Source organism: Sciurus vulgaris, assembly GCF_902686455.1.
Source record: "Sciurus vulgaris genome assembly, chromosome: 2".
In the NCBI taxonomy this organism is placed as follows: domain Eukaryota; kingdom Metazoa; phylum Chordata; class Mammalia; order Rodentia; family Sciuridae; genus Sciurus; species Sciurus vulgaris.
In genome coordinates, this window is record NC_136462.1 from 132,786,629 (window position 1) to 132,812,417 (window position 25,789).

The 25,789-nt window shown below is 45.9% G+C and overlaps 1 protein-coding gene across 5 annotated transcripts in view; it reads left to right on the top strand.

The window, feature by feature from the left end:
- The window catches only part of APBA2 (amyloid beta precursor protein binding family A member 2), a 273,902-nt gene that overhangs the window by 19,758 nt on the left and 228,355 nt on the right, over positions 1-25,789 (top strand). For all 5 annotated transcript variants that reach the window (XM_079122129.1, XM_079122131.1, XM_079122130.1 and 2 more), the window contains exon 2: positions 24,585-24,691. The gene's annotated coding sequence lies outside the window, so the exon portion shown is untranslated. The remainder of the gene's footprint in view (positions 1-24,584; positions 24,692-25,789) is intronic.

Here is a 25,789-nt window from a genome sequence, read left to right on the forward strand (position 1 = left end):
ATTTTAAAATTACAAATGAACAGTTTAAAAAAACAAAAAAATAAAATTACAAATGATAACAAGCTGTTTCTTATTCTTAATAACAATTTGAATTTTCTCTTTTTTTGTATTCTTGCCTGCTTTTCTCTTGACTTGTCCAACTTTTCTGTGGTGATTTATTGTCATTTTTAGTACAGCAGGGTTATTACTCATTGCAGATATTTTCTCCCAGATGTCTTTGCATCCTTTGACTTTGTTTAAAGACATTTTTGGCAATGCAAAACTTTTGAATTTTTATGTTGTCAAATCTCTCAAGCTTTTCTTTTATGGCTCCTGAATTTTTTTCACATTTTAAAATTAATGCATTATAGTTGTACATAATGGTGGAATTTATTGTTATATATTTGTACACATACACAGTATCAAAATATAATTTGGCCAGTATCACTCCTGATACCCTACATCCCTTTCCTCTTCTCTACTGTTCTCCCTTTGGCTCTCGAATTTTGTATCTTAACCTAGAGAAGATAAGTGCATGTAAGTAGCCTCCTATATTTTCTCTAATATTTGATAGTTCAGATTTTTTTATCTTTATATCTTTTATTCATATGGAATTTATTTTTACATATGGTACAAATTAGGGATATAAATTTTTTTATATGAACATTCAGTTTCCCAACATCATTTATTAATGAACCATCTTTATATCTCTGTTTTGTTGATTTTTTTTCTTTTTTATTGATGCTGGGGTTTGATTGAACCCAAGGCCTTGTGTATGCTAAGCATTGGCTCTTCCACTGAGTTAAACCCACTTGCCCTTACCTCTCTGTCTTGAGATACATGTTTGTCATAGAACCAAAGGGCTTGAACATTTAGAGCATGAGTAGTTGCTAGTGTGTTCTGGTTGTTTCTCCTGCATTTCTGAACTCTCCATTCTAATTCACTGGTTTATTCTTATGCCAATATCTATTGTTTAAGTTACTGTGACTTTTTGTTATACCTCAGGCAATGTCCATGTGAGAACATCATTGAGTGTGCTTACTGAGATGACTGGGATGTCACTGGGCCATAGAATCTTAGGGGAGCATTGTTGTATGTGTGGCCTGTCTTTGAAGAAGCATCATGGCTGTTCTTCATTATCTTAAGATGTTATTTCTTCTTTTTTTCCATTTTTTCTAACCTTTCTCATATATTATTTTCAACTAGATAAACTTTGGAATAAATGAAATTCATTCCAGAATCTTAATGGGAATTTGATTGGCATGGTTCTACAGGTTTATTTAGGGGAAGAGAGATGTCTTTTAACGAATTTAATTGAATTATTTACATCCTTCTCTCGTGTCTTATTGTTTTGCCCATAGGTTTGTCACATTTCTTGTTAGATTTTATGGCTGATGTTGCTGTCATCACTGAGAATATGCCCCTCTTTCTTCTCCCCTTCTAGCTGATTATGGCTAGTTGGTAGGAGAGCAGTTGACTCTGGGATGTTGGGACTGGCACTTTGCCTACATCTCTTCATTGACTTAAATGGCTTATTGGTTCTTCCTTTTGAGTTTTTGGATTGGGAAACTATTTTTCAACATTGGCCTTTCCTTTTTGATATTTAGGCCTTTGTGTTACTGGGGGTAGGGAGTCTTGATTAATTGGTTCTGTGGGCTCTTGGGGTCTTTGTGTCCCCTCAGAAAGGCCCTTTTGCTTCACACTCAGTGAATCAACTCTTTAACTGGAGCCTCTGTGTGCTTTGCAGCTGCCTAGGCCTCTCTGTCAGCCTGAGAGCAAGCCAGCAGTCAGTAGAGGTAATTTTTTCCATGTGCTTGGAGTGGGCTGAGAGAAGTCCTGTGGGAAGTCTTCTCCAGGCAAGGGCAGTGGTTCACTGGAACTTTATGATGGGTTCTCAAGTACTGGGTCTTCGAGAAGGTGGCTTGTTCTTGTTTGGCTTACCAGGAGGGGGCTGCAAGGATTGTGTCTCCTCAGATAATGTCAGTGCCTGTGGTGGTGATGATGCTTGGGAGTCCCTGTCAGCAGGCTGGCAGCTGCTGGTGGCCTCTGCTTCCTTCCCCAAATTGATGGGGGTCCTGTGGGAATATGGGCAAGTGGAGTGAAGTGGGATGGGAGCACTGGATGCAGTGCTGCTTCTCATAGCTCCCCTCTGTATGTCGTGGAGCCAGCACAGGTGAGGTGGTGGCTGTTGGGGGTTGGGAAGGTGGTCCCTAGAAGGGGAGCATGGTGTTTGGCCAAATTAGCCAAGAGAAGATCCCACTCTGACTGTGCCAAGAGATACTTACTGTGTCACTGAATTCTCGTCAGGAACCTGTGGCCCTGAGGAGACCCTGGAATCTGTGATGCTGGTCACAGATGTCACCTTCAATTGTTTCCTCTCATTTATGCAGTACCCTTGGCCTTGGAATACCTACCCTGCAGAGGCTGCCAGTTACTGTGAGTTCTTGGTGCTCCTGTCTGACAAGTGATGGCGAGCCACTCTTGCTGGTTTAGATTCCTAAGTCATTTTGCACATCATAAGACTTTTTTGTGTGCCATTTTTCACCACTGTCATATAGAATCTTTGTGTAGAGTGTTATAGCTATCCATACCCGTTCATAATGTGTGTGTGTGTTGAAAGATACCATTTTCTCACTTCCATGAGATAAACTAGCCAACCTGGCACCTTCACAATGGTCACATCAGTGTTTGTCACATTGGAAGCTGATGGGTGGGTGTTGTGATTTATTAATCCTCTTCCAACCAGGTTGGGAACAGTAGGGGCACATGGTTCCATGCTGCTGTCCACTGGTGGTCTGGGTCCCAGGTCAGACTTCCCAGTGGGTGGTCCAAGCCCAGGACATCAGAAATCTGATAGAGAGGAGAAATATCCTGCCTGGAGGTATAGCTCCTGGACTGGAGTTTTTGTTAAAGATTGTTTTTTACTATTCCATCTGCCAGGAATCCATTCCCTGTTCCAGCCCCTTGGAAGCCCCATTTCGGACTTCATGCAGGCCCTGTGCCTCTACTTACAGGGGTGGGCATCTGGTTGTTCATACTGTCTTCAGGGTGGATGGAGGCCAACCCAGGTCAGCTGGGTGGAGGAGCAACTAGCAAAAGAACCACTCTACCCTGAGGTACCTGGAGATTGGTTGGAGGGAGTTGGAAGTGTAGCATGGACACAGCTGGCTTCTGGGACAGGGGAGGCCTGGGGAGATATCTGCAGAATTAGGAAGAGATGGGGCTGGTGTATCACGTGTAAGTGCAATGAGTGGCAGAGGGAGATCTGAACTCTCTCTGACTCCAGGGCCTTTGTGCTTAACCATTAAGTGGCAGGACCTCCCAGCAGGAAATCAATCACATGCTTCCAAGGAGATATTTTTACGAGTCAATATGCTTGACTTTGGAAATGAGTCATAAGGATGAAATTTACCACGGGATTAAAGACGTACGTACTGGATCAATTTGGCAATCTCTTAATGTGGTACTCAGAACTGCCTGTTTTCAAATTAAGTGTGAAGTATTTTTTTATACCTGAGGTTATTTCCTTGTAGATAAAGGCACCATTAGAAGAGGAAGGGGGAGTGATGTCATGGAGCACTGGACAGTCGAGGTGGGGGCCCCTCCTTCAAATCCTGCTGACGGCCACAGAGCAGTGGGATATTACCAGCTCAGTGGCCTGTCCTCTGTCTGCTGGCTGAGGGTCTCGGTGCTTCAAGCTCCTCCCTCCAGCTTTGAAATCTTGAACAGCAGCTGTGGTCAGTCCTGGGCCTTTTGTTTCCTGGTGCATTGAGTGCATTTGCCTGAATGTGGATGCCCTTGTCCCTGAGGCTCTGTGCATTGCCGAGTGTTTTCCAGGGAGACTTGACTTTCTAGACAGACCCAGAAAGCAAAAGAATGAGTGTGCTGTCTGACTTCCCAGGAGGGCACATTTCCCAAGTATGAATTCTATTCAGTTGAGTCCTTCCTTCCAGTTTGGGTTTGGGGTGGGTTGGGGAATTTGCAAGGCAGATGATGAAAAAGGGGCATGTAGCTTTGCATGACAGTGGGATTAGCCTTGTCAGGCACCCCTTAATGGAGAGATGGCATTGCTAGAATCCAACCATTCAACCAGTGCAGAATTATCAAGGACTTATTTACATTATTGTGTGTTGCCTGAGAGTGAGCAATCTGTAAGGCAACTTTCAGGATTCTTCGTGTGGGCCTGGGGCACATCTTCGTGTAGGTGAATTTAATATCTGCCCATGTGTGCCTCATTTCCTGGGTATGAAACTGAGCAACGGCTCTTTGATTTTCAATTTTAAACCCTTATCTTCCGACATTCGGCCTTACACAGAGCGGAATGTTGGAAATGGGCTGCAATTACAGTGTCCCTAATGGGATGGGTTTTATTTCGAATGAGTAGACTGTGACAGCTTTTAACTGCCTTCGTGTGACTCTCCTCACAATAGCCCATTTTTCCCTCATTTAATGGAAAATGCATAGCCGAAGCCTGCCTTACAGTTGTGCCCCACTGAGGCCCGTGGATCCTGCTCATCTCCCAGGTCTGTGGTGGGACAGGCCGGTCACAGCCCAGGAAGTGGGGGCCAAGGGGAACCCTGAGTATGACCTCAAGGACCTATGATGCTCTCTATTGATCCCAAACATTTTGCATTCAAGGTAAAGTTGCTCTGCTATTTGCCTTTAGCAGGAACAAGGCAGAGCAGCTGTCAGTGGGTTTCCGTGTTGGCAGATGTGTTCTTAGATGAGGAGTCAGGCAGAAGTGAAGGGGGGAGAGTCATTATGGGGTCTCTGTGCTGAATGAGTTGCTTTTGTGGACATCAGAATGTTAGGATCGGGCTTGGGACCAGTGCAGCCAGGGTATCCCATCATCCATATGAGTGCTCATGACTTTTTCCCATGGCTGACTCACAAAGTGTTTGTGGAATGAATGGGCATCTGAGCAGCTTAGAACCAGGAGAGCCATAAAATCTGCCTTTCCCCAGAGGAGCAGGTGCAGATGATGTATTTTCTCTTTGAACCAACCCTGAAGGGGTCTGTCCAAGTGTCAGAAAGAAACCTGGGCCCTTGGCATATGCAGAGGAGAACCATTTCATCTTCCTTCCTCCCTCCCTCCCTTCCTCCCTCCCTCCCTCCCTTCCTTCTGTATTGGGGATTGAGCCCAGGGATGCATTACCACTGAGCCCACATCCTCAGCCTTTTTTATTTGTTGACACAGGGTCTTGCTAAATTGCTAAGGCTGGCCTTTAACTTGTGATCCTCCTGTCTCAGCCTTCTGAGTTGCTGGAATTACACTGCGCTTGGCCACTCTTCTAGTTTTTGTCAAAAAAGACACTTGAGTCTGTGAAATAAAACTTTTCAATCTGTTATTCCTGTAACATTTCATGTAGTGGAATCACTACTTCCATTGCTTTTGGCAAATATCGTAGGAAAACCATCATAGATCATTGTCTGTCTTCCCCCATACTCTTTCATTCACACAGTGGAAAAAAAAAAAAAAAAAAAAAAAGAAAAGAAGAAAAAGAAGAAGAGTGCTGGGACCAATGATCACCAGCTGCCCAAGTACCACAAAATTATCCTCCCAAAATCTCTTGATGTTGGTTCTGCATGAAGAGCTATCGAGTTGCCTTCTGTGTGCCACTCAGACAGAAGCCCTTTTTTTGAGCCCTTTGATTTCTAATGTTTGTTTAAAAACCTTTATATTAGAATTGTGAATGTAGCTCAGTGGGAGGTGCTTACCTGGCATGTTCAGAGCCCTGGATTTGATCCCGAGCACCACACAAACAAAAATCAAAACAAACAAAACACACGCATGCACACACACAAAACACTTCATGTTATTAAAAAGAAATTTACTTTGTCACTGGTGAAAATATCCTTTTATGTGTTTGAAAATTATACCTCTGGCCTCTCTGAGGTTCATTATCTGGCTGGACCTCTTGGTTTTCCCCAGCCACTGGCCTAGAGCCTTGCCTTGTGCTGCTTGGCTATGGTAAGGGCAGCTCATTCTGATCCTGGAAAAAATGTCTCTTGTCTTCACACTCAAAGCGGGTATGGGCTCTCTTCTCTGGCTTCTGTCTCCTACAGTAAGTCATTACCTTTGAACCCCAGGACAGCCAATCCCACCCAGGTTTTTGTTGTTAGCAGCTTCTCTTTGGGATGTCCCAGGCTGGTGATCACTTCACTGATGGAGGAAACACTTTGGGAGGATCACTGATGAGATGACTGACTCAGCCCAACATCAAGACTTTGTTTTCTTAGTTTTAAAAAATTGTGGTAAAATACATATAACAGGAAATTTACCATCTGAACCACTTTAAGGTATTCAATTCTACAGCATTAAGTACATTCACAGTGTTGTACAGCCACCTCCCACCCAGTACTTCCCTTATTTTGCCGAACTGGAAGTCTGTACCCATTAAATAATAACTCCCATTTCTCCTTCCCCAAGTCCTTGGCAACCACCAATCTACTTTCTGTCTCTTTGAATTCAGCCACTCTAAGTACCTCATGTAAAGAGAATCATACAATTTTTGTCCTTTTCTAACTTGCTCATTTCACTTAGCACAATGTCCTCAAAGCTTATCCATGCTGTAACGTGTCAGAATTTCCTTCCTGTTTTAAAAATTTATTTTTTAAATGATACCTCAAAGCATAATTAATGGAGTACTATGTGATGTTTTTATACATGTATACATTGTGTAATATTTAAATCACGGTAAACATTTCCTCAAACATTTATCATTTCTTTATGATAAGACCTTTTAAAATGATTTGTTCTAGCTGTTTGAAATGTGCACAACATTATTGTTACCTGTAGTCATCATTGCTATGCAGTAGCACACCAGGACTTCTTGCTCCTATCTAACCTTTCTGTTTAATGCTGAATAGTATTCCATTGTTTGTGTATGCCACATTTTGTTTATCCATACATCCATCAGGCATCAAGAATATTTTATGTAATAGAAAACACTGAAGATCCAAGATAGAACTTGATCTTGGCTGCTCACAACCTCTGTGGTGATACTGTCTTCTGTAGTGGGGAAGATGGGCTGGAAAGAAAGACCTTGTTTACTCCTGCATTAAACAGGTATGCACTGAACCCTCACAGGCACTGGAGTTTGGTGCTGAGTGCAGAAGTTGTAAACAGGAGCAGGAGCTAGTTCCTGCCCTCAAAGTGCAGCAGTGACATGCCAGTTAAGGCCAGCTCATATCCTGATTTTTGCAGAGTTAAAAAAAAAAAAAAAGTGTTATCTAGAGAAACTGTATCCATTCTGAAGGAATATGGTCCCAGGACTTCCAAAGGATGCCTCTCTGTTCTAAGAATTGAATGAAATCTATTTCTTCCTAGCACAGTTGATAAGAATAGAAAGTCCCTCACTGATTGCAGTAGCTGGTGTGATCATGGTCAATTGCACCAGAGCTTGTAAGCCCCCCACCTTTAAGGCTCACCTCTCAGAAGAGGAGGTCAATAAAAGTCTGAAATTGATATACCTAGAAATACAGTTTAAAAATGAAAGAGTTGGAATAACCATCAGAAGAATTAAAATTGGAAATGATGAAAAGGATTGCCAGTGCCTTGGGAAAGTTCAGATCAGGGCCTGTAACTTTTTGTAGAGGCCCATTTGGCACTTGATTCTTAGTGTGAGTGAAGAAACAATTTCATTTTTTTAGGACTGTGCACAGCAAATGACTGACCACCTGCCAGGCATATTGGTCATTTCACCTAATAATGCTGAGCCAGAGGTGTCTGTCCCAGGTGAGTAGGGCAGTGAAGGCAGACCATGGCACAAGGTATCCAAAAGCACCAGGCAGGAAATAAGAGGTGCTCAGTGATGGGAGGGGTAATGATATCTGGCACAGTCATTCCTGCCCCAAATCTTAATAGTGGACAACCAACTAGAGTACTGCCCCAGCCAGATGTGACTAGGATTATACAGCAAACTCTTTAATATTTTGTCTCCAAGAATGAGGATTTGGGCATTCTCACCCATGCAGGGCAGCGGTAAGGAGTTCTCAGTCTGGGGCACCCTGACTGTGCTTGCTGCTCCTGCATCACAGTGCCTGGGTCAGTTGGGAGCGTGAGCTCCACCATCCTTCTCTTTCAGTACTTGTCCCACCGCAGCAGTTTCCTAGGCATCAGAACCACAAAAGGGCTCAAGAATAGCACCTTGTAAATCCTATTTAGTAATGAAATGATTTTTCTTTTCATTTTTTTCTTACATAGCTGAATTTCCATTTGAAATTTTAGTTTCATATTAGTTTCATCTACTAGCATATTCACCTGAGATCATTTGCATTCTATTAAATGGGTAAAATATGCAGTTATTTAAAATTCTCATATTTAGAGCTTCAAGGGCCAAAGCTCTTGATTTTCAGGGAACATCCCCATGTCATCCAATGTTCTGTTTTTCTGAAAAGAAGGGTTATTAAGTCAATGTTCACATTTCCTGGCTTTTCAGTAAGAAACAGTATTTCTGTTAAACACCTTCTAGGTTTTATAATAAGAAGCATTGATCAATTAATTTTTTTTTAAAGAATCCTAGGAAGATGAGATTGTGATTTTGACTTCATCTAAGTACCTTCCAGAAGGTTCTCCGCCTGTGGATTCTTCATTTTTGGTTTGTAAACGGTGGTGTGCTCCGGTCTGATCCACTAGGGCAGAGCCCGTGGAGCAGAACAGTTTAGATTTTGTTGGTCACCCTCCTCCTACTTTATTCATGCAGACAGGATCCCCCTGAAGGACAGCAGCCATTAGGTCTTGTTGGGAACAAAGCGCAGTGACCAGCTCTGGATCATTTTGCTTCTCCTCAACAAATGAGAGAGTCACTTGCCTGCACTTAGGGACAGCACCCATGGTTTGCATGGAACCTTGTGGTGGTGGCTTGCTGCCTGCGTGGTGGAGATAAGATACCCAGACTCACCAGTTTTTCAGGGGTCACCATGGAAGGAGTTTAATTCAGTGCACTCACTCCCTCCTGCCTCCAATCTCATTTACATTTCTGTGATTAATAATATTCCCTTGTTCTCTCCAGAGCTGTGTATGGATTCTTTTTCTCTCTTCATTTTAAATTAAAATACCCATGGCTTAAATCATTCACAAAATGTTTCACATTTAAGAAAACCGCCGCAGCGATCCTCTTGCCCACCCGCACAAGTGCCATGGCCTTGGGAATAGTTCCCCTAGGCTGCCCTGAGCCCAGCTGGAAATGTTTCTGATCCTAATCAGAAATGGAGTTGTTTCAGTGCAGATCATAGGTTCATGTTAGCTTTAGTGATGGAGGGATGGAAACAGATGCTTCCGTGTTATTACCATTCCAAGTAAAATAATGAGACTGCATATTTGCAGCGAGATGCTGAAACCAGACGTCACCAGAGTAATTTGGATTAGTGGGAAGATGGAACATATTGTTTTAAAAGCGATTTCAAGAGCATCACTTTTGGAAATCCCATGTAATGATGAAATGATTTTTTGGAGTTTTTTATTTTTTTCAGTTATGTTTCTGTATCTATTTGAATTTTAAGCTTCATATTGCTTCCCTTTTAAGAATGTATTTTCTTGATGTATTTAACTTCTTTGAAATGAGTTTGATATTAAATTATTATATATATATGTATTTTTTTTTTTCCTAATTGGAAGGCCCAGATGTGTTTCCAGTGTGTGTATTGAGTCTCAGAGATGCTGCCTGCCTTCCATTTTGTGACGTGCAGAGCCAGGTCATTCCTGGGACGGGCCTGAGGAGAGATTTGCTATTTTCTGAGAACATATTATGGATTAGGAAGCATGAGTTATTTAAAGCTCGGTCCTTTTGTGCTTTATAATCTGAAAAGCCAAAGCTGTGACCTCAACAGGAGAAGTTTTTTAGAATCTGTGAGAGGGCTGACTAGGTTCCTGTCTCCATGCAGGACTGGATTATATTCAGGAACCACTTCCAACCCCAGACAGCATCCCATATAAATCCCTAAAATGCAGCTGCCAGCCACTTACTTTGGGCAGGAGTGGGATAAGGAGGGCTTAGGCGGGAGAGTCTGGATGGTGACCTGGTGGGATCCTACAACTCTGATCTCATGGAGACATAGCCTAGTACTCTCTGGAGCTGTCTCTCTTCTTTACTCCTCACGTTCCCTGAAGCCATGAGAGGAGCTGGCCTAATTTCTTGTTGACAGCCTGATATAATTACTGAGCAGTCTTCTCAGGCTGTAGGGGTGTTGGAGGACAAGCCCCTAACCCTAACGTCTTCTAATTTTTATCCTTTGTTCCTGGGCTCCTTTACCTTGAAGGTACCATGAGATCTTGTTTTTATATTTACTTTAAAATTACACATTAAAAATTTGGTAAGGAACTGGGCATGGTGGTACACACCTGCAATCCCAGCAACTTGAGAGATTGGAGGCAGGAGGATCAAAAATTCCAGGTCAGCCTCAGCAACTCAGCAAGACCCTAAGGGATGTGGCTCAGTGGTTAAGCACCCCTGGGTTCAGTCCCTGTACCAAAAAAACAAAAACAAAAAAACTCTTTTTTGTAAGGCTGTAAGGCAAAAATATCAAAGAATATAACATCCATTTATTTATCCATTCCCTTGACATTTAGCGAATGCTCGTTGCACCCCAAGGACTATTGTTGATCCCAGGTTCTGTGATGGGAGAGCCAGAGGGCCTTTTTGCACCATGGATCTTGCCTTCTAGTATCAGTACTGTCTGGAACTAGGGGCAAGGAAGAACTGTTGAGTTTGCCATACATAAAGCAGAATGCTTCTAGAGTACCACTGTTTGTGTATATGGGGAGTGGGCAAGGACGGAATGTGAGAATTTTGGGACCAGAAGGGATCAGCTTGGTTCAAGCTGCTCAGGAACTGAGGTTAAGGCATGTGCCGCCTCCCTGACCTGGTGATCCCTGCTGTTTGTGTGACACCAGAGCCTTCACGTCTGTCAGTGGCCCAAAGGGTGGGCAGTGCAGCAGGTTGAAGCTCCAGCCCAGTTCTTGCCTTTCTGGGGACCAGGAGGCTGTAGCATACTGCTATTGTTCCTTCTCGAGGACCTGTCCAAACCACCATATCTTTGCATATCTGTGCCTTCCTCCAGGATCCTAGGGACCATCTTCTAACTTTAACCCTGTGGGCCCAGGTTTTCAAGATACTCCTTGGGAAGCAGTTCCTGGAAGCTGTGCCCTTCCACTTTCTCATATACCACTGCAAGGAGTGTGGAATGGGACAGCTTTTCCACCATTGGTCTTCCCATAGAAGTTTCTGGATGGAGTCAGTAAATCCTTATGGACCCCCACTGTGTGCTGGGTGCTGGGTCAAGTGATGGAGCTCTGGCAACTGATAAGATAGAGCAGCCCTTACTTGTGGGGTTTACCATTGTTAAAAAGTAAAACTGAGGCACAATGAAAATTTAAAGAACTCATTCGAGAAGCAGTGATTCATAAATTGGGCAGCCTCAAACCAGAAGCAGTTTAGGAGTTCCACAGAGTGAATGTCAGGGTGAGGTTTTTAGAGGATGAACCTAGAGGTAAAGCAAAGAAAACATTTAATTGGTTACAATTGGGCAGTACCTTCTTTGATCTGTGCTATTTATGTGAGTTTTTTGGGCTGCTTCCATTTTGTTAGGCCTACTATTTTTTTTTTTTTTTTAACTTAGACATTTACCAGAAATGACTTAAGATGTACCTATGATTGCAAATCAAGTTAAGGTCACTTGTGAAGCCCAACTGACTTTACCTGTCCAAGGCTTCAATATGTCTGCTCCACATTTTAATTTAACACTGTCTTTAGAACTTTCAGAGTCCTTAAAAATTTAGAAAAAAAATCCAGTAGTTGTAGCATAAAATCACCTAGCTTTATTCAGTGTATTTGGGGACTTTGAAACCCTTTTGGAAGATTTTCTTCCATGAGTAATACTTGCTTTGGTCTGACATCTAGGTAGATGCATAGCTCCCTGCAGCTCTGTTCCTGCCCTCAGCCTCCTCTTCTGGGCTTCAGTGACAGACTGTAGGCCAATGGGGTGTACTTACAGCACTCTAGGCACATCGGAGCCCTGGGCCTGGATATTTATTTCAATTGTGTGTTTTTTCTTCTTCCACGGGCAAGTACTTCAGTAAAAACTTTAGAAGAAATGGTTGCTCTTTAAAAAATGTTTTAGATTTCCATTGATCTAGTCTGAAAATTACTTATTTGCTTTTCAGTTATACACAGTGCCTCCTAACAGATGGATTGGAAATTTTCTTCCTGCACTCTAAGTTACCAGTCTCTGGCATGTTGCAGTTGAGAGAGGAAACAGAGTAAAGGAGGGATCGGACTTCCCTTATGCCATCCTTGGGGTTCCAACACACACATTTTTCTGCTTTTTTCCACCTCAGGAAAGTGGTACACTTCTAAGAGTGGCTTATATGGTAATTCAGTTGAATTAGGTGCCTTTGAAAGGAAAGCAATTTTTAGAAGAAGATCTGTACATGTGAGAATGCTGTATGTTTCAATTTCGACTCTGGAGGATTTGAAATGGCAGCATGGCTGGGCTACATTGTGGCATGATGTCTTCGTGGCATGCTCTTATTCTTCTGAGGATACCCACAGGGCCTGCAGTGTGGGGTGAGGTATTTTGCCCAATTTGTAGAAGGGATGACTGTTTTACCAAGATGTTCCTGCTACCCTGCCCTGCTGCCTGTCACCTCCTCTCTGTTGCAGATCCCACTGCAGGGCTTCTCCTATGAGCTAACCCTGGACTTTCCCTACCCTCAGAAACAGTTAAAGAAATTTTTGTTCAAAGGCTTTCTGGGCTACCTTTACCTTGATCAGCCCCTTCGTGGGTGCTACTTTGGTTGGAGGTGTGGGATGTTACTGGTTCTCTCCATCTGGAGTCATAGCCCTGGAGGGGCCTGAGAGGTTGGGGCCTATCCACTCAGCACCTCCATGCCCTGAACACTGCCTGGGTGCAGCTGGTTATTGCTGCAGGTCCTACCTTGCCAGTCAGGCTGTTGTCTGCAACACATGTGCATGTGCATACACACCTTGCACGTACCACAGACATACCCCACAACCCACAGCATACACACAAATCACACATACACACACTACACCCCACACCACACTCCCTACAAACATCATATCACACCACACTCACATCTTACCCTCCCTTCACATTATATCATGCCACATAACTGCACCGTACACACAGAATCACATGTACACTCCAAACCACACATGTACACATCAATGCACACTACACACACCACACCTACATACACCACACCCACTACTCACACACCACCTGACCATATCCCCCCCCGTAACACCTGGTCCACACACCCACATACCATACACATGTGATTCCACACACTCATCTTTCATGCACCACACCCACCAGGCCTCCCTGAGAGTATACACACACACACGTGCACACACACACACACACACACACACACATTGCATATACTGCACAGTCATACCACACCACATATACCATGTTTGACACACACACACACACACACACACACACACACACACACTTTCATGTGAGTTAAGTGAATACAACTGAATTCTTTAGATTTCTCCCAAAATTTATCCTGAAAGTCCCTGGCACCTCCTGCTGTCCTGGTCTACCACATTCCCTGACCTCTGAGCCCTCAAGCCTTGGTCTCTGTGTGCTCTTTTTCACCACGTCCATTTGTGTTTTTGTTTCTTAGGGTTTGCCCTGTGATGTTTGTGTATGTTCCACCATTTGGAAAGTTGGCACCTCTGCCCCAAGAGCCACAGCCTTCCCTGTCTTGGAAGCATCTCTTGGGGGACGTCCTGTTCCCTCCCGCGCTGACATTCCCCACAGATTATTCTTAGTGTTGACATCTCCCCAACTAGAAGAAATTTTTGAAAGCATAGACTGGGTTTGGTCATAATACTGATGAATAATAAATGCATTTTGGTAAAAGACTCAACCAGTACATGCATATTTAATAAAGCAAAGGGTGAACACCTCTTAAGTCTCCCACTCTGATCTCTTCTCCCCTTCCCAGAGGAAGCTGCTGATTAACAGGTGTTCACTGGGGGCTCTTTCATTCCCTTCTGTGTGCCTTCAGGTCCATACATGGGCTGGTGAATGTATGTATATTTTTTAGCTGCCTTGATATATCTGTAACTGGGATCGATACATATACTTGTAACTGTCTCACATTTTCACTTGCATTTTGATCTACCTGTTTTTTTTTGTTGTTGTTGTTTGTTGTTTTTTTTAATACTGCAGAGTATTCCAGCATGTGGACTCTGCCATGATTTAACCATTCTCCTATTTATGGGCACTTAGGTTGTTTCCAGTGTTTTGAAAAATTGTTGCAAGGAAAATCCCCACACTGACATTGTCTCATAGATGTGTGAGCCCTCATGGAAATAGTCATTTGGAGGAGGATAGGCACACTTAATTTGGTGAGAGAATGCTGCGTTGCTTTTCTGGAAGGCTTCACTGGGACTCCCCTTAAAGAAATACATTTTTTTTTAAAGGGAAAACTGGCAAAAATAATTAATCACTAACAGACAAATACAGAGAGGGTTACTCATTCAGGCCATGAACTGTGAAATGTTGCAGCCTGGGAAGAAACCAGGGACTTAAAGGTTAAGATGGTTTCTAAGATTTCTTGTGATGTCCCCTTCCCTACCCCCTTCTCTCCCCCCAAAAAGTCAGTATGAGGAAAAAATGTGAACAAATTTCTGAGAATTTGCACTAATGTTCTCAATTTGAAGAGAGAGGGACTGATGGTAAGGTTGGGAGTTCCCCTGTCAGAGTCCATACAAACCTGTTCTCCTTCAGGGCCTTCTGCACTGCATTCTGGGAGAATCACCTAGCTCCATCTTCTAGGTAACTCATAGGCTCTGAATTGTATCTGTTCATATGTTTAGCTCTTCTGAATACTCAGAATGTATCATCTACGGTATTTAAAAAATGATAGGTCACATTTTTTTTCAGCAGTTTTCGATTTGTGGAAAAAATTAAGCAGCAAGTTCTCAGTTCACTTACACCCCTCACCCCATTCCTCCAGCCTCTTCTATTGCTAGCATCTTACATTGGTGTGATACTTTAACAACTGATGAGCCAAAAATGTCAATACATTATTATTCACTAAAATCCATTGTATACTTGGTGGTTCACTCTTCACTTTGAACATTTTATGGGTTTTGATCAATGTATAATGACTCAACTAACATTCCTGTTTAACTAGCTTGTTAGTTGTTTCTTCATCTCGTTAACTTACTGTTTATTTTAAGACTGTCCCTTTGTCTTGTCCTTTTTCATCTTTGCTTCCTGTGGCATGGGGAAAGTTCGTGTGCTGAGAGGCTGGTTGCTCTCTGGGGAGTGGTGCTCACTGCGTCCTGCTGCTCCCCAAATACCGCCCCCTTCTGGTCTCAGCACCTTCCCTGGCCACTTCTATCTGCTGACCTCAGCATAGCTGCCCACTGCTTGGACTCTGTGGTGCTGCTGTGGAACTGCTTCACTTCTGTTCCTCCACAGATCAGCCCTAATAGGAGTGTTACAGAATGAGCTCCACCCGTGGAACCAAAGTGACCATGGGGATCTGTGACCACCAGATCTTGCCATCTTGCATGTTTCAAGTGAGTTGCACATGGTAGCAGACAGGAGCTTATTAGAAAAGAAAGGAAAAGAGAAAAAGGAACATTCTCACGGGAGAAAGGGAGTGGGCTTTCTCAGAGAGAAGAGGGATTGTGTGCGTACCCACTGTCCTCCGGTTTTATTGGAGTTCCCAGGGAAGTTTCCTTAAGAGTCCTGCCAAGGTCCACCTCTTGACTTTCTGCTGACAACAGAATTACACCAGACTTTCAAGTCCCCACTGTGTGTGGTCTTACCCCATGGAGGGGAGATTTTACTATAAAAATGACATGCTAAAGATTCAAGGCAACTCTGGGTTACCTTGGCCTGGACTGATCAGTTCTCATTGGAATGTGTTCTTACAGATTCTGTGGTGTTGGTGGGTTGGGTGGACGTGGGGTTTGCTTCTAATTTTCCTGTCTTCCTGAGTACTGGAATCTGGTCTGTGTAAAGGTCACAAATGCCTCTCCGCACCCCCACCTCAGCCTTCTGGGTAATGTTCTTATCGGTACGAAGGTGCCTTTGGGCCTGCATTTTTGCAGGTAACAGGCTGTTTGCTGAGGAATGCAGCACTTCCTATTGACTTAGGCCAAGACAGGACCAGGGTTGCTTCAGGTAAGTTACTTTTTAAAGAAAGTATGTGGGGGGGGGGCAGGTCAGCACAGTAGGCTCAGTCCATAAAATTATCCCCTTAGCCTCATGTTCCCACTGCCTACATCCGTCTGCTACCTATCAGGAATAATAATGGCAGCAGGTGTTTGCTGAATACTTAGGAAGCAATAGGTTCTGTCTTAAGAGCCTCACAACCTAGGCTGTTTCTTGATGTCTTACAACAATGTGGTAGAAAGTGGTTATTTTCATTCTATGGGTGAGGGAAAGAAGGCACAGAGAGGTTAAGAAATGTCCTTGATGTCACAGAGCCTGTTCAGTGATACAATTGTGATTTTAGCCTAGGCAGCTGAGCTCTAGACCCAGACTCTTTATTTTGGAATGGCCAACCAACCAACTGGAATGGTGAATGGCACACAGTAAGAACTCAGGAAAAAAAAAAAATAAGGCATGGCCTATTCATCCAGGTAGAGGGACAACATTGGAGCAGCCCTGATATGGCTGCAGCCGCTGGGTCCCATGCCTTTGACCTCAGGAAGGTGAGGATTCTGAAATGAGAGGAGGTGAAGCACCTGGTCTCCCTGACAAAAGAGTCCCCTATGCATCTGTTTGCCAGTTTCCCTCCTTATTCTCTCTTGTATCCTTGGTATTGTTTGTTGGGGAACATTTCTGGCAGGATGGAGTATTTTATAGGAATCTGAATGGGTAGGGGTGTGTCGGGTGGCTGTGGGTGCCTCGGGAGCTATGGAGGATCAAGGCCTCAGTGCGGGGAAGGTAGGCGGCTGCTGCCCAGCCTTGGTGTTCCCACAATGAAGTGAGAGTGGGTGATGGTGGGATGTTCTGCGTGGGGTTGTTGTTCCAGATCAGCAGGAGGGCACATGGCCCATGTTCTTCTGCTGTTACCGCAGGAGTGCCCATGTCACTGAGTGTTCCTGTCCCCGCCCGCTCACTGTGAGGATGAATAGACACATGGTGGGAAGGGATTTAGAGATTTTTCAGTCTGAGAACCAGCCCCTCTTTTTGTTGAAATAGGAAATAGCGGGGATGTGGGTGTCTCTGTTGGAACAGGCCTTCTCCCTGCCCCACCCCCAGGGAAGCCTTGCCCAGTGCTGTGGTCATTCAGAGGGTGGGACCTGTCCCCTACCCCTCAGGGGTAGGTTTCTCTGCAGCAGGCTGGGTCCCCAGGGCCCTCGTAGCGGTAGGTCTGGGAGGGGCAGGCTTTGTTCCACCAACTGTGGCCAGCAACCAGGTCTCCAGGCCACACCAAGGGGCTTTGTCTTACCTTACCCCAGTTCTCAGATGTAGGGGGTGCTTGTGAGCATTTGAATATTCATGAATAAGTGAACCCATAGTGCAGTGTGGAGCATGAAGGAAGAGCTGCAGTTGGGAGTTCCCAGACCCTGAAGTTGGGTGGTCTGGGAAGCCACTGGTCTCCCTGAGCATCCTTCTCTGTCATTGAGTCAGCATTTACTGGGTCACCATGGAGCCCTGGTACTGGGGGAACCTCATAGGACCCAGCAGATGAAAATCCTGGGGCTTCCATCCCAGGGTAAGTCTGGGCACACTGTGCACAAGGAGAGAAATGAGGGGTGCATCCTTAGATGGGTGAGCCACAGGTGGTGTCCACAGGGCCTCTAAGAGGTCAGCAGGGCTCAGTGTCCACAGGAGCAGGACTGGCTGAGAGCTGGGTGTCTGAGGAGTGGCAGAGAGCTTGTGAGGCTGGGGCAGAGTGAGCATCAGGGGAGGAAGGCCAGAAGACATGGAGGCTGGGCTCATAGGCTTTTCCCACCATTCTGAGGACTTTACTCTGATTATCAGTGGAGCTGTTGGGGGGATGCGCTAGAGGGGAGGAGAAAGGTATTTGAATTATGGTTTAAAATTTTTTAAACAACTTTGGCAATATAATTAATATACCATAAAGTTCACCCCCTTAAAGTGTCCACTTCAGTGTGCAATTCATAACATTCATCATCACTCATTCTAGAACATTCTATCACCTGTGCCCATTCACAGTGACTTTTCATTCCCCCAGACTTTCCTGTTGGTTTCTTTAAGAGAATGGTTTGTTGAGGTCTCACAACCATAAAGGCATGTGCACCTCTTGGTGTGCAGTGAGGGTCAGGTTGTACTGACAGGATCACCCTGGTTGCCATGTGGAGTGGATTATTGGGCTTGAGCTGAAGCAGGAAATCCTGGTGGGAGGTCCAAGATCTTGGAGGCTGAGACCAGGGATTGTTGGAGAGGGTGGGAGGAGGTGGGTTCTAGAGGCATCTGAAGCTGGGGCCTTACCATTCACTAATGGCTCCCAGGTGGGGTGGGAGAGGAAGGAAGTTTAGGGACCCCCATGAGTGATGAGTCGCCATCAGATGGGAGGAGGGAGGCTGTGATTGGAACTGGGTCTTATGGGGTGATGGTGGGCCCAGCTTGGACATGCTCAGCTGGAGACGCCTTTTAGATGTGCCTTAGAGGTGTTCATGGGTCTGGTCTTGTCCTTGGTCCTGGGCTAGGTGTTGTGCCTGTCAAATGATAGCTCACCAGATGATTGATGCAAGCAATCCAAATGGCAACAGATCTACCATGTAGCCCAAGGGACCTCAGCTCCCTGAAGTTGGGGTGGCTACCCAGGCCAGAGGCAAGGGAGTGGTTTGGGAGCTTAGTGCCTATTTACAGTCTTCACTTGTCTGGGCCCCAGTCAGTTTCCCCTCAAATGTTTCCCAAACTTATATCTATCCAATTTAGAATACTTCATGTAGCTTGCAAAAATTTAGTCCATTTGGAGAATTTGCAATTTGTGGCATTTCCATCATTTTGTCTCTTTGACCATCTTGAGGACATTTGTTGCAAAGTTAAAAAGAAGTGTCCCTTTGGTATAAAACATGTGGTCATAACATTTTCAAAAGTTGGCAAAGCAGAAAAAGATAACTAAAAATACTTACATGTGTCCACGTCATATCCTGCACTGAATGTGATAAATGTGCTAAGCCTAGGTTGCTCCCCTACCCACACAGAAGTAGAGACAGGGGCAGAGGAAACATTGGACAGGTCCACCCAAAATTTGTGCCCTGGCTCGACCTTGGATTTAGCTCTGTGACCTTGATCAAGTGACTTCCCCTTCCTGTGCTTTGGCTGATGTGGTAGCACAGGACAAGAATAGAACTCCTTCAGGGCTTTCACCCAGCAACAAGCTCCTCCAGGGGCGGATTCAGTCACTGCTAGCTCTCCCCCATACTGAGCACTTTGGCCTGGAGTCCTCCCAAAGGTAGAATGTTCCAGATTGTAAGGGCATCCATCAGCAGATGACTCTCTTCCTGGGAATGCCAGGATAGATCTGTCCCAATCCCTCTGGCCTAGACCACTCACCCTGTGCACCTCCATGCTTTCTGCTAGGCCTGGGTTTTGCTTCCTGCCCCTCCTGCTCAGCACCACTCTGAGGTGCATGGAGGCTATTGGTTAGTGCTCTCACAAGTGCTTTTGACAGTTGATCCTGATCATTTTACCCCTTACACTTGCCAGGGTGGCCTTGCTGCCTAGAGCTTGCACAAGTCACCCAGGGACTGTCATCAAACCCTGCCAACTGGGCCTGGAATCCAACAGCCCCCAACAGGGGGATGTTCACAGAATGTGCCTAGGCTCCTCGTTATTTGAAAGGTTCAGGGGCATTTTGAGGAGGCGTGTGCCTGTGGATTTGAGCTTTTGTGAAAGAAAGTGAATTGTCCTCTTACTATCGTCTTGGACCAGGGATTGGTCTGTGAACTCAGCTCTAGCCAGGCTGTTGGGACTGGGTGTGGGGAAGTGGCTGGCCTAGACCCTCCCTTAGACCAGGGCCCTCACAGCTCTCAGTTGGTGTTTCCTTGCAGTGAATGGGTTACTTAAGGTTAGGGAGCATCCCTCTACCTACCAACATCCATTTGGGACAGGCTCCTTACCCCCGAAGACCAGTTCTCTCATATGTGCCCTGGGCAGACAACAGGGAAGACAATGGTGCAGACCTCTGCTCATTTCTGTCCCCTCTCAGGATAAGCAAGAAGACAACGCTCCTGTATTAGGTGGGTGTGTGTCGTGGGTTTCAACAGGGAGCCCTGACTGACAGGGGAGAGAGTGCTTGATGGAGCCTCTGGCTCCAGGGCTCATCATCCAGTGATGAACATGTTTGTGGATAGCTGTTCTCATGTAATCGTGATGTGGTTATCTTTTCCTATCATGGAGGGAGTGTTATTATTATTTTTTTTTCTTTTAGGAAAATTGTAGTGAACCTTGATATTTCCTGCAACCTACAAAGCACTGTTCAGAAGGCATCAGGGAACGTGCTCTTTCCCTTGAAAGAGCAGGAGTCTCATCATTGTCACTATATGAATTAGACACAGCACCGTGTGCCCTTCAGAGGGATGGGAGCTTTCTGAGCTGATGTGGGCCTGGCAGTGCACTGTGCATGTTCTGCTAGCCTCCAAGGTAGAGGGCACGGACTCATTCATTCATTCCATAGATGTTTATTGAGTGTTGATCATGATCCCTGCTCTTGTAGAGGTTGCTTTCTAAGGAGGGAAGGCAGATGATGACCTGGGTAAAGAAAGATGTTAGCAAGTGGGAAGTGCTGTGGAGAAACACAAAGCAGGGGTGAAGGCCAGAAGAGGCTGGGAGGGTGATGTTAAGGTTATAAATAGTGTGGTGGAGGGTGACGATGCAGCAGCAGCATGGCAGGGAGCGGGTAGGGAGAATGGCCTGTACAGAGGCCCTGGGTGGCATCTGCTTGTGTGTTTAAGGAATAAAAAGGAGGCCAGGTCATTGGGGGAGTTGGATAGTCATGACTAGGTGTGTAGGGCTTCGGAGACCATGATGAAGACTTGACATTGGAAAGAATCACTTGGGCTGGAAGGGGCCAACATGGGAGCAGCGAGCTGTTAGGAGACACTGCAACTGTCCAGGGCTTGGAGGCCCTGTCCAGGGCACTGGTGGGAGCAGGGACAGTGCTGGGAGTCTCTGTGGATTATAAAGGTGGAGCCACTGTCAACATATATGGGTGCGAGGGAGCAAGAAGGTTCAGGATGACTCCAAGGCTAAAACCTGACCAACTAGGCACTGTAGCCATCAGCTGAAATGGGAAGACTGGGGGAAGGTAATAGTGATTCTCCAATTCCATGCACCAGGGGACTCACTGCATCTGTAATTCTCCAGCTCTTGGGTAGAGGGAACACAAAGGGATTCCTGGAAACTCAATGCCAGGAATGCCCAAGGACCCATGTGCCACTTGGAAGATGCAGTTGCGCTCTCTGCTGTTAGACTGCCTAGAGCCTGGGCTGAGTCTGTGCTGGGCAGAGCTGCTAGATAGTGCCTTCTGGTCTGCATGTCTGGCCCATGCTTCCTGGTCTGCATTACTCTCGTTCCCAGACCTGGGTTTATGTTTTCCCTTTAAGTCAAATCAGATTCTTCAGGGACCAGGTCAAAATAGACCTTGCTGAGCTGACTGAGTGGTGGAAGGCTGTGCACTTGCTGACTGGTGTGCAGGTATGCAGGGTTGGGTGGCCTGGCTGTAGAACATGCAGCTGATTCCTGGCAGGAGGCGAGGGTAGAGTGACCCCTGAAATGGGAGGCAGGCTGACTCTGGGAATTCTGCCCTCTGGGGCTTGACCATTGTTCAACTGTCCAGGGTCCAGGGCCAGCCAGGGCCTGGGGATGGAAGTTTTAATGCTGCCAGCATCAGTGTCTCTCCCTATAGGTCAGGTTGTCCTCTGGCAGGCCTAGCTTGGCTATTCATTATCATTTGTTCACCGTTCACTGTGAGGTGGACCATGGTGGTTAGTTCCTGGGAGCATAGTGCTGGATTGGCCTGGGTTGCCAGGCCCGATCCTTGCCTTCCCAGTTCTTTCGAGGTCAGGCATCGGGATGGGGGCAGCAGCTGGTCCCTGGGAACCCTGCTCCATACCTGTACCAGTTAACAATCATGGGCTTTTGTAAGTTGCCAGAGGGTTTTGCACGTCCCTACAAATGTTTCCCCTGGGTGGACCTGGACAGTGGTTGTGTCCAAGGAGGGAGCGGGGGTGCTGCATGTGCCCAGTGAGGAAGATCATCTGCCAGCCATTGCAACATGCAGAAAGCCAAGTGTCTGAGCCTGGCTTTTGTGGACTGACCCATGGGCTTGCCCCACTGATGGTCACTGAACAGAGGGAAAGTCAGCAATCTCACAGATTCCTTGGCTCCCAGGCAGCAGACCCTGTGTTTTTGGGACCTTCTCTGAAGGAAGAGTATATCTGAGAAGCTCACTGTGTTTTTAGCTTTGGGAACATGCTGCAGGTGGCAGCCTGCAGCCTCCTGGCAATTAATGGGCAGGTTGTTAAAGGTGCTTTGGCAGTGTGGTGGTGATGGGAGCCTGTGTTGCGGAGCTGGCAGGTGGCTCTTGGCACAGTTGGACAGTGCCAGGCCTTTTCCCACTGAGGATGCAAGGTCAGGATCTGCTGGGAGCTGATGGGAGTTGGGAATCCTTTTCTCTGTATACCTATTCTGAACAACTCCCTCAGCATGCCCTAGGAGAGGAGATGCTCAGATTGTCCTGTGACTCTCTTCCCCTGAGAGTATGCAAAGTTGCCCTTCAGGGTTGCCTCTGTATTTTCATTTCAGGGAACTCCTAGATGGGCATTGCCCCTCCCAGGTCGTCTAGCACCATATTGATGGAGTAACTCTCCTCTGTAGTCAGAAACTTCGGGTGGCCTCGTTTGCCTGTGAGATAAGAACCAGGTTGATCTGTGCTCTGTATGGCTTCAGCCACATGTTCTGTGGCTGCTTCCTTTCTGTCATAGCTTGATGTCTTTGACACCCACCAGGTGCTCCCTCCCCACCTTTTAGAGTGCTTTCCCCAGTCCTTGCAACTCTTTACATTTATTCTCCTCTTCCTTTGAGGCAGTATTTGAGGTTTAGTGGCCTGCCAGTGTTCCTAGTCTAAAAAGTGTCACCCTCATGGGATTAGGCAGGCCTGTAGAGGGAGCCAGAGCCCTGGAGGGAGCAGGAGATCCTCAGGAATGATTGTGAGAACTGCAGAAACAAGACAGGGCTACAAGTGTGATGCCCTTCAGAGATGTCTGCCCCCAGTGGGTTTTGAAGAATGAATAGGAGTTTGGGGAAGATTCCAAGGAACAAAAAAGGGAATGGCTTAGACACAAGCATGGGAGAAGTGGGGCACAGATGGCTTGGTGCCTCGGGGTGTGTTGAGGCAAAGCTGTGATTGTGGGTGGGGCTTAGACTCAGGACCTGGGTCACCCTACATGCTGTGGTTCAGAGCGAATGAGGTTGTCATGCAGTGGTGTGCCTCCACATACTTCGTTACAGAACCTGGCTGCATGTGTGCTTCTCATGCGCATACTATGGTGGGGGCAGGTGTGGTTTGGCCTGTGGAGGATGAGGGATGGAAATGTCTGGACTCAGGAGGCCTCCAGCTGGGTGTCCTGCCCCAAGGGCAAGAAATGCAGACCAGAGGATGTAGCAGGAAAGAACGCACTAGTCCTTGACATTTAAAGCTCAAAAGACTCGTAAATCATAAAAATCAGTTCCCTCATTTGTTGTGGTAGGAAGACGAGGGGGAGAAAAATTGGGAGCAGGTCTTGAGGTGGGGCCTGAATCACAATATCTCAGACTCATCATCCTTTGAGGTAAGGAAACTGAGGCACAGGTAGGTTACTTAGACTTCCCAGGCTGTAGGTGGCAGAACTGGGGTATGAACCTAGATGACTGTCTCTGCAACTCGGTTCTGTGAGGAGACCTAGGGGGCTGGCTGACTTGAGGTTGGCGCTGGTCTGTGAGGAGTCCCTGACCGAGTCTGACAGCCACCTGCAGCTCCTGGAGGAAGCACTGCCTCTTGCCAGTTTGGTGGCTTGCTCTGGGCACCAACACGTGCACCATTGCCATTTCCTCCACAAAGGGTTCAGTGCATTTGGGAGGAACCTCCCACCCCATGTGTTGCAAACGCTATTTTAAAATAAATAGCTCAAATCACTCCAAGCTCTGTATCTCCTGTAGCATTTTACTACTGTGGAAAAACAAGTCGGAAACAGAGCCTTGATAAATGCATTTCATTTCCTGTGAGAGCGAATGAAACCTGAAATATTAATGGCTTGGGTTTCCCATATCTTTCTCCAAAAAGGTTTGAGAAATACATTCCCCACGCACTTAGAATGAAGTCCAGCTGCTCACAGCCTCAAACCATTCATTATCCACATTCACTGAACTTTGTGTATAAATATGAGGACTCCCTTGAAAACTTGGAGAGAATCATGATCAACTGTCTACCCTGGGGAATCTTGGAGTTCTAATCCTGTTTTAAGCTGCTTTTGAGGTTATGGGCCATTGATTCTGTTATTTTAGTATATGGCCCCTCTGTTTATGAATGAAAGGTTTGCTTTCTCAGCTGGCTGATGCCCTGTTTGTGATCTTTTTCACTATAGGTTCCTGAATATTTAAGTATTGCTGAATCTCGTGTGGGAGAGCCACTGCGGAAGCCTGGTCTATTCTGTGGACCCAACGAAAGTCGTCTTGTGCCTGGAGATTCCCAGTGAGTAGGAGGCATCTCAGTCCCTGTCGCGCATCGCCTGACATGCCATTTGCGTAGGAGTCTCGGCTAATGTGCCAAGTGGGAGCTGTGAGAATAGTTAATACCTGCCGGCGCCCTCACCTTTCTCTGATGAAAGCTTAAATGAACTATGCACATTTTCTCATCATTTTCTGTTTTCACAAATTTACAGTTATAGTCACTCCTTGGTATGCTGGGGGCTTGGTTCAGAACCCCATGCAGTTACCAAAATCTGAGGATGCTCAAATCCCTTATATAAAATGGCATAGAATTTGCATAGAACCTGCACATATCCTCCCCTAAACTTTAAGTCATCTCCAGATGACTCATATGCCTAATACAATGTAAATGCTATGTAAATAGCTGTTATGCTGTATTGTTTAGGGAATAATGACAAGCGCAGAGTATGTACATGTTCAGTACAGATGCAGCCATCATAGGCCTAACTACAAAGTACATAAAAGAGTCACAACGTGAACAGCACTTCAACAATGATCGCTGTAGAGAGACTGAGATCTGGGAGATGGCGGAGGCGGCAGGGCGGCCTCCACATCACTTCATTCATTTGAATTCAGTGTGATGCTTGGTGTGTGGCAAATTCAAGTTTTACTGTTTGGAACTTTCTAGAATGAAAAAAAATGTTTTTGAGCTATGGCTGATTGAATCCATGGACGTGGAATCTGCAGAAACTGAGGGCTGACTGTGTTTTGAGAAGAAGGACAGGAAGGAGAACAGGCACTCCTCAAGGACAAATGGCCAGACAGTGGACCTCGCATTTCCTACAACTCTGTCCATGTGCCTCAGAAATCCTGTCCATGGGAGCCACCAGTTCCCTTCAGTCTGCTAAACTGCCTCTGGTAGTCCTGCTGTATTCCTGGGTCTGGGTACTCTCCCTTCGTGTCTGGGTACTGATAGGACTCAGCACACCCAGGTGATCAGTTCTCTCTGGGAGCCCAGGAGGCTGAAACCAGCAGGAGGTAGACAGGGTCTCCCTGTCCCACATGGCAGTTGCAGTTCCTAAATTGGTGCCTTCTCTTGGCCATTTAGCATTGACCCAGGTGGCCAAGGGACCGTTGGCGT